Here is a 16,115-nt window from a genome sequence, read left to right on the forward strand (position 1 = left end):
TCCTCCAAAGGTGTTATCCACATGATATTAGGATGACCTACTGATGGAGAGTCTAGGAGGGGTAGGGGCCCACATGCACTGCTAGGGCAGTTATGAAACTCGATTGCAAAATACCGACAAGGGATCCTATTTCCACTTCGGACTTGCTGACATACATGGAGTTGACTTACCTCATAATGATGCCCTTGTCATTTCAACTACTTTGGCTAATTCACTGTTTCAATTTATCTTTGTGGATTAGCGTTGTAGATATACTCTTCTATGAGGTCTACCAAGAGAAGAAGTCTAGTGATATCCCGCTCGAGCCAGTGGAAACATTGTTGTATGATTTGCAGGAGAGGTGGTACATCTCTAGGTTAGATCTTGCTTCTCCCATCCCCCAAGGCCAGTACCTAACAGGAAAACTAAGATAATTCGTTTCTTCATAGTATACATATTCCTAGGGTGATCTACTCTGAATGCCTTTCCGGCGATAATATCCACCTTCCACATGAAATTATAATTCCCTACTGGAACTGGAGTAGGAGAAGTAACATGCAATCAATACAAAACAAGAAATGCTACGTTGAATCTGTGAGATGAACCGATAAAAAAATATGGAAATAGACTTCCCCGAGCCTAGTTAGGAGAAGCGTAGAACACCTACCCAACATGAAGAACAAGGGAATGAGGCTCCTACTTGCGTATAGCCCACCGAAGAGCTGTTGAGTATCCAACTAACCTAGGAAAGCCAGACAAAACTACCAGGATGGGCTCTTAGCTCAACCTTGAGCTAGCCGGCAACTAACTATTTCTTGCAGGGAAACATGGACATTTTTGCATGGTCAACTCGTGATTTGGTGGAAATCGTATCCAGTGTTACGATTCATAGTTTGAACTTAGACCCATCCTTCCCTCATGTGATGCAGAAGAAGAGATATTTTTGGTCCACAAAAAGACAAAGTCATCTAGGAGGAGGTAGGTAAGCTTTTGACGATGGGGCACATTAAGGAAATCCAATTTCTAAAATGGTTGTCAATGTGGTATTTGTACCTAAGTCAAGTAACAAATGGCACATGTACGTTGATTTTGAGGATGTTAATAAAATATGCCCTAAGGATTTTTATTATTTACCTCGTATAGACTACTTGGTGGATTTCACCTCTAGTCATGAATTGTGAATCTAATGGATGCCTCGCAGGATACCACCAGATTATGCTAAACCCCAGTGACTAAAAGTGAGTTAGCTTCATCAGTTCAAAGGGTACCTATTGCTATTTTGTTATGCCTTTTTAGGTTAAAAAATACAGGCTCTACCTACCAACGGTTGGTTGATTGCATGTTGTGATAATAGCTAGACGTAACATATAGGTGTATTTTCATGACATGCTGGTGAAACGTCAGCAGCAGACCAGCACATCACTGGCCTAACTGAAATATTTGATATACTAAGGAAGTATCACATGAAATTGAACCCAGCCAAATGCGCGTTTGGAGTCAGAGCGGTAGATTCATTGGTTATATATCACAGATAAAGGCATAGAGGTCAACCCGGATAAAATACGAATAATACAAGAGAAGAGACCTCCTGCCAATATCAACAAAGTGCAGATATTAGTTGGTCGAATAGCAGCCCTCGACAGGCTTATATCTCACTCAACAGACTACAGCCTACCCTTCTTCAAAGCTTTGAGAAAGGCTAAGGATTTCACCTAAGGTATGCCAACAAGCTTTCTAGGACTTGCAAACGTACTTAGTCGAGCTACCCTTATTCACTAAGCCTGCACCAAGTGAGCTTGTAGCACCCCCTTCTCTACAAGGGCTGTATCTACCCTAAACGTCATACTTATAATAATCCCTGTGTTTATATGTATACGTTTGCACATAACCATCTAATCAATTTGCCTACGTAATCCCAACACGTCATAATAGGTATTATCAACCCACAACATTATATATAAATATACATATCACACACCACAAAGTGATTCGTCACAAGTAATCCGTACGTTTATATTCTCTCTGTACAGACAAAATGTGATTGTACTCTAACTGACAAAGAGGAGAAAACTGCATACTAGCCCGACCTGCCTGAGTATAGCGCGTAGACCTACTCTTCAACAGTCAGACACCTCAAAGTCTATTCCTGAATGAAAATGTCAGCAGAGGGATGAGTCTGCCACTCAGTAAGCAAATAACCAACCCTATCTATATATGTATACCACATATAACCTCAAACAAGATATATAGGCAAGATGCATAGAATATATAGTCAATTTTTTTCCACATAATCATCTTTATTACACCACATAGCTATCTCGTAATAAGATAATCAAATTAAACTTCCCTTTTCCTAGTTTGCTTACCAGAAGGTGATAATGTGTTTTTCCCTTCAACTCAATCTCACCGTTATATAAATTTAAGTGAATCCCCTTGACAGTTGGCTCATCAATCTCGTTTCGCATCATAGGTCTTTCATTTCACACATAGCTCTTTCATATCGCACATTTTTCTTCATATCGCAGCATCACTCTTTTTATATAATATTTCTTTCATATCGCAGCATCGCTCTTTTTATATCATATTTCTTTCATATCGCAACATCGCTCTTTTCATATTATTTCGCCTTATAGGCTTTTCAACACATCAGGGGTATTCACACCATAATTACATTCAATTTCCACCACTCCCTCATTTCCACATATCACCATTCTTGTAAGCAACTAGTAACATAAAATAATATATCAACATATTCTCATTTTCAGACATCCACAACATATCAAACAACAAACATAATATTTCAACGTATTTTCTCATTCCACGTACACAATATCGTCAATCAAATCAAATCATTCACCACTCTTATATTTTCAGATAAATCAATATCAGCATGAACCACAAAGTCATATAATAGTAATACCACAAATATAGAGAACATATATAAATAATACTAATTATTTACTTACCTCGACCTTACAACACTTTTATCTATCCAATAGGTAGTGATTTGGTCTTTTCACTTTACCCCCTTATTCTATAGTGAGTTATACCACACACAATTAATATATCGAGAATATCGTAATTTCTTTTAAATATAATATTGAATATCATTTGTATAATTTCTAATAATTTTTTAATCTTTCCTTTCTATCAAAATACAAATCTTCGTTTTTCCTCTTTATTAACATACCATTTGTTAAATATAATTTCCAGAATATTTCTATGAATTTTCTATCAATTTTCCGCTATTATACTCTTTAATTCAACAATAATTCATATAATTGTGTATTTGGTTAACAATTCTGATGGAATTGTATAAATTAGCTATAATAATATTCAAATCTAATAAATTTAATAATCTAATTGACCAATGATATCATTTTTATATCCAATTCGATATTTAATTTGACACTATTTTAAATAGCCAAACTCATAAAATATTCCGGTTAAATGATACATCGCTCAATATAAACAACATTTAATAAATAGACTAATTAAATAATATAATTATATTAATTAATAAAAATTAAAATAAAAACTTTACCCCCGCCGCGAATTGTCGAAACAGAAATGGAAATTGTAATTTGGTAACATGTAGATTATTCAACTTACATATATACATATATATATATATTTATGTGGGGGTGGGGCGGTGGGTGAGGGCCCACCCCCAAACCCTTTAGTCTTTTCTTTTTCTTTTTTTTCTTTCTTTCATATATATATATATATATATATAATATTATTAAATAGTATATATTATATTTATAATATTATTATTATTTTATTTATTTGATTAAACTTTTCTCAAAATACCATTTACGTCCTTCCTAATTTTCTTAATTAATATAAATTGTCCCAAAATATTATAACGAACTCCAATTTAATTCGTTCAAGTTTTATTATATTCCAATTATGACCTATAATTTATTTACCAATTAACTAAGTTTCATAAAAATTTATCAATTAATCCCCCAATTAGATATTATAATCTTTGGGGCGTCACAGAGCCACTATACTTGTATCTTGCCGTAAGGCAGCACGCTGTGAGCTCCGTACTTATCAAGGAGGAAGATGGAAATCAGAAACCCACATACTATATCAATAAGATATTACATGGGGTTGAACAACATTACCCCAAAGGTAGAAAAGTTGGCTTTTACCTTGGTGATAACTACACTCAAATTACGACTATAATTTTTATTGCATTCTATTATTGTTCGTACTAACACCCCTCTACGAACAACGCTGGGGAAAGCTGAGACTCAGGTAGGACAATCAAATAAGTTGTAGAGCTCAACGAGTATGACATCTCCTACTAGCCTAGGACGGCCATCAAGGCCCAAGCACTTGTTAAATTCATGCTTGAAGCCATAGCAGCTGAGCAGGACAAAGGAATATAGTTCTTATATGTTGATGGTTCCTCCACCCGTCGGTAGCAGAAGTCGTTCTAACCAGCCCGAAAGGGGACGAACTAGAGTTTTCCTTAAGATTTGACTTTAAAGCCTCAAACAACAAAGCCGAACATGAAATCCTTATAGTAGGTATCAGGATGGCACTTGATGCAGCAACTAGGAATCTAATTGCTTATTCTAACTCCCAACTGGTAACCAACCAGGTGGAAGACACGTATGAGGTGGAGGAGGACAAAATGAAAGGAATACCTCCAAGAAATCAATAAACTTAAAAGTTTGTTCAAATGCTTGTGGCTTTACCAAATCCCGCGCATTGAGAACACCAAAGCAGACTATCTGGCTCGATTAGCTAGCTCTTTAGCTGATTGCAATATCTGTACCATCACTATTAGCACACTTACTAAAATTTCTCATGATACTAATGTGATGTCTTGCATATCGGTGCAGATTGGAAGAATCCCCTCTTAGATTACTTAAAACAAGGACAATGAGGCAACCCGCCTAAAGAATAGGGTTGTCATTCACCTCACTGGGAGGAATATTTTACAAACACAACTTCTCTCAGCCTTCCCTCCAATGTCTATCAGAAGAGGAGGGTAAAATTGTTCTACAGGATATATATGAAGGGTCTTGCAGTTCTCATATAGGTGGGATGGAGCTTGCTGGAAAGATCTTAAGAGTTGGATATTTTTGGTCTACTCTCAAGAATAACGCAGAAAACTGGGTAACGAAGTGTGAGCAATACTAGAAGCACTTCCTACTCATCCATGTGTCATTTGAGCCTTCAAAGCATTTTCAGCACCGTGCGCATTTGCCATGTTGCTCAGGCTCAAAGATAGATCAAATTCCTGCTGGTAGCAGTGGACTACTTCAACAAGTCGGTAGAGGCTGAGCCTCTTACCAAGATCACTCAGAATGAAGTGCTAAAGTTCTTGTGGAAAAACATAATTCGGAGGTATGGCTTACCTCATGTATTAATTTTTAACAATGGTTGTCAGTTTGAAGGATGAAAAATCCAAAGATTTGTGTGTCGATCTAGGCATCCAATAACGCTTCGCTTCAATAGCCTACCCCCAAAGTTAATGGGCAGATAGAAATCACGAACCGCATCCTGGTGCAAGGCATTAAAATGAAGCTCAAGCAAGCAGGGGGATAGTGAATCCGTGCCTTGTCTGGTGTGTTGTGGTCTTACAAGACCACCCTATATCCACCATAGAAAAACTCCTTTCAACCTGGTGTATGGCTCAGAGACCATCATCCCTACTGAAGTAGGGCTGCAAACCTTCAGAGTTCAACACTATGAACATGAAGGTAACACCATCCTATTGCTTATTAACTTGGATTTAATAGATAAAGTTTGAGAAGATGGTCGAACTCGCATGCAAAGGTACAAAAAGTAATGGTTAACGCCTATAATAGAAGGGTGAGAAAGAGAGAATTCCAGGTAGGAAATCTTGTGCTATGGCGAGCAAGTTCTTTAAACCAATAGGAAAGCTAGCCTCCAACTGGTAGGATCCTTACAAGATCATCAGCATCATTAGGTTCATAGTGCATGAGCTAGAAGACACAGATGGCAGGAAGGTCTCTTGACCATGGAATGGTTGTAACTTCAAGAAGTTTTATTCCTGAAATCTTGTTATTGCTTATGATTTTATGGCTTTAATAACTAAATACTTTCTTGCTAGAGTAAGAATGCTTCTTGTTTCTCCCCACTATACTTTGTGATGTTAGGGCAATAATCCTTTCAATTTAATAAGTCGTCCGCAGCTGGCGCACTCATACTTATTGGCTTCGAGTCCTAATAAGTCGCCCTTAGCTGGCGCATTCACTCTCATTCCTTCCTTTTTATTGGTTGACGCTTTCTTGCTCATTTCATTGGCTATAACTCGTAATAATGTTGCATCTAGCAGGCATAATTACTTGGTTCACTATTTTATGGTTTGCCTACACTCACATGTCATATAATATACTCTTTTATCTCCTAGTATTCCAATATTTGCTTATTTCAGAGTGTAACAGGTCTATATTTACTAGACACGGATGATCATGCCTTGAGGAGGTACTGAAATGAGCTTAATCCACCTGGTTGCCAGCGAGAAGTTGGTGACCAGCCTGCCTAATCAGTAGAGAGGAGCATACCAAGATACTACCTTAACAAGCTATTTACTTAGGAGTATTATAGTTACCTAAGCATGCAAAACGGATATAATTTACACTTACTGGTATAGAGAGATTAAAGTTTTTTTTCTTTCTCTCGTTTCTATCACTAACCACCTACAAGGAAACAACCGTGCAAGTATCACTATAGCCTGGGATATATCAAATATTCTATCATCTGGACCTGCATGAAATTTTGTCACAGTCATGCATATCTCTAACAACTTACAGGAAAGGAAACTGGGCTATCTACAGCAACAGGGACCTAAATCACATATTCAACTGTTATCCCATAACTTTCTCTAATATCCTCCACATCATCCTCAATAAAAAAAAGAATGGTAAATCCCAAATGACTCTGGTCCCGAAGCTACCAGCCTATCCTCCACTATTTTTCTTTCTTCTTCCTCCCTATTACAGCCTTCCTCCTTACTCTCACCTCCGTGGCGAGAAGTGGAATCGGAGGTAGCAAGCTTATCCCCTTCCTCGCCTAAAGAACCTACCAGATCTATCATTACCTAATCTATGATGCTCTCATTTACACTATCAATAGACATAGCTCGTAGAAATGAAGAAGAGAAAGTAGAAGGGTTTATTTAAAACTGATAAAAGAAGGTAACAAGGTTTGTGCACAAGAAGACTCAAGAAATTTTTGGAGAAACTTGCAAAAAAATCACAAAAGAAAGGTTAGATCCTCACCCATCTTGCATGAAAAACGCAAGAAAAGAAGCTTACCTAGAAAGCAGAGGTATATGAATGGCAGGAGGAAGAAGTTGCCTTAAGTATGCCAGCAGGCCCGCAGTCCCATTCACATGGGGTTCGATCTTTCTCTCTCCTAGCTGTCACAAACTCGCCAATCAAGGGGTGCATTGTAGGAGTGTGACAAGGACTCCTAACAGGGACTCTCTCTCTCTTTCTTGAGATTTTTTTTTTGTTATTCAGCTAACTCATATAGCTACTCATTGGTACTAGATTCACCTAACAAATTTTCGAATTCTGCTCTATGAAGGTCTATAAATAGAGGTTCTATTCAATCATTTGGTAACATCTACTCTAACACTAAATTTCTCACTTGTATAGTCAATTCTCTCCCGATTTTATAGCTATTCTAAACTTATATTTTGCACTCCATATGAAATACATCACCTTATTACTATATTTCACCATTATCCTCACTTTGATTTAAGTTCTCTTGTTATTTTATCCAGTAAACCATTACTGACTTAAGTATCGGAGTGCTAACCTTTTTTTTGTAGGGCTAATCTTCCATTGATCCTAGGATTCATTTAAAAGATTTTTCGACCCGTATGGTGCAGTAAAAAATATGACACACATCAATTTCTATTTGAATTTATGTTTGAATGTAAAAAATATGAATTATAAAAAACATATTATTTGCTAAAATATCATTAAGATTTAAAATGCATTAATTGTAATCAATGTGATATATATTTTTTCTTTGCAATAGATAAAATATTATTGGAAGTATGTTTTAAGAAGAATCTCATAAACAAATATATTTTTTGTGGCAAGTATACATTTTAAATGAATAGTATTTTAAGTTTACATTTTTGCAAAATGCTACATGAAAAAATTAATTGGAAATAAATAAATAAAACTCATGAGATTTCACTATCTGAATTTTAAAAAGAGTAAATTACAACGAGACCCTGAGTTTTGGCATAATTACAAAAATCCACTTATTATTTGAGAAATTATCGATGCTTTTGGTTTTAACGGTCTTCCAACAACTAGCTCAATTTGCTAATTTTCCTTAGTTTTTCATTTATTTTTTTATAGTGAATCGACTAAAATCCCCTTATTGAGCATGAATTACAATTTTACTTATTTTTTTATGGACTAAGTGGACAATTTCTTTTACGATTTTTTCATCCACTTCGTTCGATTTTTTTTTTATATAATTGTTCAATTTTGATCACATAATTTTATCAAAAATCAGTAATATTAATAATTTCTAGAATAAATTCATAATTATGTCAAATTTTAAAAAATCTTGCTGTAATTTACCCTTTTACAAGAAATGAATTATATGAAAATACTATTTGGGCCTGAACACCAATAACATGCCTTCTTGAATGGGCCTGATTCTACAACTACCATTATTTAATTAGATCGTGAATGGACTTAAACTTAGTCGAAATAGTTCCGAAATAATATTTTAAGGACATTAAATCCCCCAAATGATAAATAAAAATAAGATATCGAAGTGGGATGGAAAAATCATCTATTAAATTATCAGAAATATTTTTATTTTCTGTTTGAATGAACAAAAAAAAAAAGAAAAGAAAAGAAAACCCGATCAGACTCTTGTTATTGGGCTTTCATGAAAATGTGAAGTATTGGCCTATTAACAGCCCAACAAAGCCATCTGAACTGAATGCCCAAACTAGCACAATGACATTTCTTTTACTTGATATAATAATTAAATATATATATATATATATATCTCACAATTAAAGAAAAAGAAAAGGCAGAACCAATCACAACAATGTCTTGAAATATGGTTAAAAAAATAAAAAAATTTTACATGATTAAAATTAAATAATGTGCGAATACTTCTCATTTTCATGGTATATTATTAAAAATTAAATAATCATGGAATACATTATTACCTCAAATTTAAGTCGATCAAGAATAAGTAGCAAGTCAATGAACCTCAAATGCTAAGGCGGTGTTTGCAACGGTTTAAAATAAATGCTTATCAATTCACTATTGGAATTAAGTTTAAAAATAGTGCTTTTAATGTGTAGCTTATATTTTTTTAACTGTTTAAGCTAAATTATTTTAAGTCAAAAGTTATACAAAGCTCCCGACCAACTTCTGTAGCTTGTTTGTAAAATTATAAATATTCAGCCGTTTTTTCAAACAACCCAACTTCTACTTATTTTCACTTTTTATTTTTATTTTCAAATACTCTCAATGTTCACCACTACTTAATTTACAACCACTACAAGAAAATAAAAATTTAGCAACAAAAAAATAAAAATTGTAATTTTAATATTGTCACTGATTATAGAAAAAAGTATTATTTTAGTCCGTAAAGTATGCCTAATTTTAATTTTAGTCCAATAATTATGTCCATTTTTGTTTAGATCCAGTAACTTATGAAATTGCTTACTTTTAGTCCTCTGATAGATTTTCGAAAAATTTTACCCATATGAGTGCATATGGGCTAAAACTGCCTTTCAAAGTTGCATAGGGGTAAAATTGTCCGAAAATCTGGCAGAGGACTAAAAGTAAACAATTTCGTAAGTTACTGGATCTAAACAAAAATGGACATAGTTATCGAACTAAAATTAAAATTAGACATACTTAACGGACTAAAATAATACTTTTCCCCTGATTATACATATTAAGTAACAATAATTTTTCTTTTTACAATAATGAATTTGAAACTTCTAATAATGATAATTACTTGTAAAAATTGTGATTAGCAAAAATTAGTGTGAAAACAATTAGTGATACATATCAATAATTACTTATTGTTACTTAAATTGTTGCTATATATGTATCACTAATTGTCTATAATGTTGATAATTTTATACATAAATTTGTTATTAATAAATTATATAGCGACAAGATCAAAATTATTGCCATTTCATATATATATTTTTAATAATTTTAAAATTATCACTTAATACCTTATCATCAATATTATATATTTTTTATAATAAATTTTTAATAATTTATTTATAGAATAAAAATAGAAGCTATTGCAAAGAAAACCACAGATATTGCAACATGGGGGAAAGCCCCCTTCATCATTTAATTTGTAATGGTTAGGATTTTGTTTTCAAGTAGAAATCAAGGCATGGAAGTTTGATAATAACTCATGCCCAATTAAGCTTTCATTTTCAAATAATTAATAACATTATTGCATGGCAACAACTATAGCCACAAATTTGATTTACAGCGTTTTTGCTCTGATTTGGATAGATTTTATTGTGATGTTGATGGAAATTGGACTTTGTGGATATAATATTTTTAATTTTTTTTAAAATATTGAACTATATAATTTGGCCCAAACTTGACCCAAATAAGAGAGTATATAATTAGCTGAAATTAATGACTGTGAATTAATAAATATTTCCTGATGATAATTCATTGTAGAGGAATATTAGTTAGATGTGAATTAATTTTATAAGTATTTATAATTTTTTAAAAAATGAGAAAATATTTATAATTATGATAAATTTCAGGAGAAACCTTTGTAATTTACCTTGCAATTAATATAAAAAATTAAAAAAATTGTTAGAATTTTAAAAATAAGTTAAGAACTACTTCATTTTTTTTCCGAAGATCTTATTTATTAATCTTATAAGCTAATTCTTCCTAAAATTTCACCAAACTTTTTAATTTCGTATAAGTTTTTAAACATCTTATGACATATTTTATTAAATTTATAAGCTTTTTCGTCTTTACCAAATATCAATAGGTCTGCATAACTCCACCAAATATATGATATTGTAAGGTATGAGGTATAGAGAAATTGACAAAATAAAATAAAATCTTGACAAGCAAAAACTCCTAACTTGAATTTGTACCATTGAATTTATTTTAATTTATGTATATATGTCCATGCTAAAATCCTTATTTTAATAATTTAATAAAGAATAATTTATTATTATTAATAAAGAATGAAGAAAAACAAAAAATCTTTGAGTAAGGTTCTCCTTGCATGGATATGGGTAGGTTCTCTCATATGAGAGTTCTTCTTGGACTATACTTCTTCTTTCGTCTGTGTTCCAGCCACCCTGAGATGGCCGCTGTCTGCTGAGGCTTTTTCCGCTCTTTGGGGAGCAGCACGAGGGTCTACTGCTGGAAAGTGTTAGAATATCGTTTTTCCTGTTAGTTTTTCCTATAGATTTTATTTCTTGACAATTTGCATTAGCTTTCTTTTCCTGGGTGCATTTGCATTTGCATGATCTTCCGTTAAGCAAGATGACACTGTGATAGCTACGTGCATAGGTAATAAATTAGGCAAATATCGAAATACTGAAATAGACGAACATGGACGTTCCTAGAGCACATTGCTCCGTATTTGGGTTGCAGTGAACGTTAACCAACCACTAAAAAGGGTGTTTGTAATTATCTATGACCCAAAACCACAAACCAGGAGAAGCCTACTTGGAGGCCCATCTCTAAAATCCGCCAGCAAGGCCCATTGACCCAAAAATCCAACCCAGGTTTTTCTCTCCCCTTTTATTTTTGCTGCAACCCCAAAAACACTTCATCCTCTCTTCTTCACATCCATGGGCGCCGAATGACTCTCACCCCCTTTTTCTCTCTTTAGTTTCCATGTTTCATAAATCTCTGATTGCTGGTAAACATGGTGACCAAGGCATTCTCTTATACCATCCTTTCTTCTATGAAAGGGCTTGACCCCTTTCGGCAGAGTGACAAGAAAAACCGATTGAAATACTCCTCTTCCCTCTCTCTCTCGAAATCGTTCTTAGTGAACATATACATTCTTTGTAGGTCTCTGTGACTAAGGTTTATCGTGAGATTTGAGAAACTTGTGGTGTCGGGTTGGAGGTGGAGCAACTGAGGGTTGATCGATTCTGTGTGAACGGTGCTTTGTGTGTTCTTGAACGGAATCTGGATAATCCTGAGCCTACATCTGCAGATCTGTAAACTCTTTAAGATTTGTTCTTTCTTTGTTATTTATTATTCATTATTATTTTTGTAATATCAGTTTGTATATAAGAAGTTTCGTACTCCACTATTTTTGTAATAGTTGGTTAGGGTTCTCTGAAATACGAGGTTGTCACTATACAGTGGTATCAGAGCCTCGTCTCTGAAGTCCGATGATCCTGGTGGTGGTAACATTTCTAAACCCCTCCTATTTTATTTCCGCAATATTTTTATCGATATTACTGTTATTATCTAGCAGCGGTAAATCCCCCTAACCTTCCACTTGGCCGGTCTCCTGAGGACGTTGGGTATCTGGTCAGGACTTAGGCTGGAAGCCTCAGTCTTACCCTTTTACAAGAAATGAACTATATAATTTGGCCCAAACTTGACCCAAATAAGAGAGTATATATTTAGCTGAAATTAATGACTGTGAATTAATAAATATTTCCTGATGATAATTCATTGTAGAGGGATATTAGTTAGATGTGAATTAATTTTATAAGTATTTATAATTTTTTAAAAAACGAGAAAATATTTATAATTATGATAAATTTCAGGAGAAACCTTTGTAATTTACCCTTGCAATTAATATGAAAAATTAAAAAAAATTGTTAGAATTTTAAAAATAAGTTAAGAACTACTTCATTTTTTTTACCCACTTATAAAGGAGTATAAGCTCCTAAGATCTTATTTATTAATCTTATAAGCTAATTCTTTCTTATAATTTCACCAAACTTTTTAATTTCGTATAAGTTTTTAAACATCTTATGACCTATTTTATAAAATTTATAAGCTTTTTCGTCTTTACCTAATATCAATAGCTCTGCATAACTCCACCAAATATATTTTGCATGTGGTGATATTGTAAGGTATGAGGTGTAGAGAAATTGACAGAATAAAATAAAATAAAATCTTGACAAGCAAAAACTCCTAACTTGAATTTATACCATTGAATTTATTTTAATTTATGTATATATGTCCATGCTTAAATCCTTATTTTAATAATTTAATAAAGAATAATTTATTATTATTAATAAAGAATGAAGAAAAACAAAAAATCTTTGAGTAAGGTTCTCCTTGCATGGATATGGGTAGGTTCTCTCATATGAGAGTTCTTCTTGGACTATACTTCTTCTTTCGTCTGTGTTCCGGCCACCCTGAGATGGCCGCTGTCTGCTGAGGCTTTTTCCGCTCTTTGGGGAGCAGCACGAGGGTCTACTGCTGGAAAGTGTTAAAATATCGTTTTTCCTATTAGTTTTTCTTTAGATTTTATTTCTTGACAATTTGCATTAGCTTTCTTTTCCTGGGTGCTTGTTTATCTTACCAGGACTTGTGGCTTGGCGCGAAGCTTTATCGGTTCAACGGTCTGGGAGTGATAGTTATTCGATTTTTCATCAATTACACTACGCGTGCATGGGGCCATGGAATCTACACTGCGAAAGATGGGGTAGGTCGTGGAAACTTACAGAGGATGAGGAATCAGGGTTAGTGATGCCAGACGGGGTGTGGAATGTGGATGATGATAGTCATCAACTTTGTCTCATCGGCAGATTACTAGCGAATAGGCCGTACAACTTCGAAGGACTCTGCCGCTCAGTTAAAGGGATGATCAACCCAGTAGTCAAAGGGATGGAGATCGTAGAACCCCCTTAGGATAGGATACTGTTGCAGCTCTTCCATATTATTAATAAGAATTGGGCTCTTGAGGGATGTCCGTGGAGCTTTGACCGGAACATATTAATCCTTGATGGCATCTCGATGGAGGAAAATCCAATGCACGTGGATATGGACTGGTGCAAATTTTTGTGCATTTGCATGATCTTCCGTTAAGCAAGATGACACTGTGATAGCTACGTACATAGGTAATAAATTAGGCAAATATCGAAATACTGAAATAGACGAACATGGACGCTCCTAGAGCACATTGCTCCGTATTTGGGTTGCAGTGAACTTTAACCAACCACTAAAAAGGGTGCTTGTAATTATCTATGGCCCAAAACCACAAACCAGGAGAAGCCTACTTGGAGGCCCATCTCTAAAATCCGCCAGCAAGGCCCATTGACCCAAAAACCCGACCCAGGTTTTTCTCTCCCCTTTTATTCTTGCTGCAACCCCAAAAACACTTCATCCTCTCTTCTTCACATCTATGGGCGCCGAATGGCTCTCACCCCCTTTTTCTCTCTCTAGTTTCCATGTTCCATAAATCTCTGATTGCTGGTAAACATGTTCGGCAGAGTGACAAGAAAAACCGATTGAAACACTCCTCTTCCCTCTCTCTCTCTCGAAATCGTTCTTAGTGAACATATACATTCTTTGTAGGTCTCTGTGACTAAGGCTTATCGTGAGATTTGAGAAACTTGTGGTGTCGGGTTGGAGGTAGAGCAACTAAGGGTTGATCGATTCTGTGTGAACGGTGCTTTGTGTGTTCTTCAAAAGAATCTGGATAGTCCTGAGCCTACATCTGCAGATCTGTAAACTCTTTAAGATTTGTTCTTTCTTTGTTATTTATTATTCATTATTATTTTTGTAATATCAGTTTGTATATAAGAAGTTTCGTACTCCACTATTTTTGTAATAGTTGGTTAGGGTTCTCTGAAATACGAGGTTGCCACTCTACAGTGGTATCAGAGCCTCGTCTCTAAAGTTCGGTGATCCTGGTGGTGGTAACGTTTCTAAACCCCTCCTATTTTATTTCCGCAATTTTTTTATCGATATTACTATTATTATCTAGCCGCAGTAAATCCCCCTAACCTCCCACTTGGCCGGTCTCCTGAGGACGTTGGGTATCTGGTCGGGATTTAGGCTGGAAGCCTCGGTCTTATTGATTTTTTTTGTTATTATATCTTTGTGATATCTATTTCTGCGATTTGTTCGATTATTATATCTCTGTGATTATCTTCGTGATACTTATTTTTTGCGATTTGTTCGCCTCAAATTTGTGCGATTTATGCATATATCTGTCATTTGATCTCTGAAAGTTGTGATTGTTAACTGAGATTATTATTGTTATAATTGTGATTATTGTGGTTATTGAGATAACGGTGATTATTGTGATTATTAATATTACTGTGAATCATTCTTGATTTTGGGCCCATTCTCTGTGATAAACTCTTGAAGACATTACTAAGAAATCACTCGGATCTGGTCATTTGAAATTGTTTGACTCCATTTTGATATATAATTTCCGTGAAGTTTGTTACTTAGTAATTGTGCCAAAAATTCAGTGTGTTAAATTTTCTCTTTGAAAATTCACATTTTCAGTTAAAAAAAACCAACTGTTATCTTTAAAAAATGATTTCTAAAATCCTTTTTTTTAAATGGCTGGTTATAATCTTCAACCTTTCGATGGAAAAAGTGATTTTTTGATTTGGCAACAGAAAATGAAAGGGATTTTGATCCAACAAAAGGTTTTTAAGGCCATAGATGGCAAATATTCTGATAACATTTTTGAAGAAAAAATATTGAAAAATGATGAGTATGCATATTCTTTGATTATATTGAATTTGTCTGATTCTATGCTTAAAAAAATTGGAAAACAAAACTCTGCTAAAGAACTCTTGAAAAAATTAGAAGATTTATACACAGAAACCTCCTTGCCTAGTAAACTCTTTTTGCTTGAAAAGTTCTTTATGTATAAATGGACTTGTCTAAACAGAGAAGATAACCTAGATGATTTCACTAAACTGATACAAGATATTAAATTGACAGGAGATAAAAATATTGATGAATATTGTCTTATTGAATGCTATTTCTGATTTCTATTCTGATGTCAAGGCTGCTATAAAATATGTTAGGGATAGTGTTAATCTTGAAACGGTTGTTAATGGTCTAAAAAACAAGGAAATGGACTTAAAGACTAATAAACCAGCACAAAACCAACATGAGGTTAGCTTTGTAAGGGGTAGGTCTAAA

This window comes from Sesamum indicum, linkage group LG9 (assembly GCF_000512975.1).
Source record: "Sesamum indicum cultivar Zhongzhi No. 13 linkage group LG9, S_indicum_v1.0, whole genome shotgun sequence".
Lineage (NCBI taxonomy): Eukaryota > Viridiplantae > Streptophyta > Magnoliopsida > Lamiales > Pedaliaceae > Sesamum > Sesamum indicum.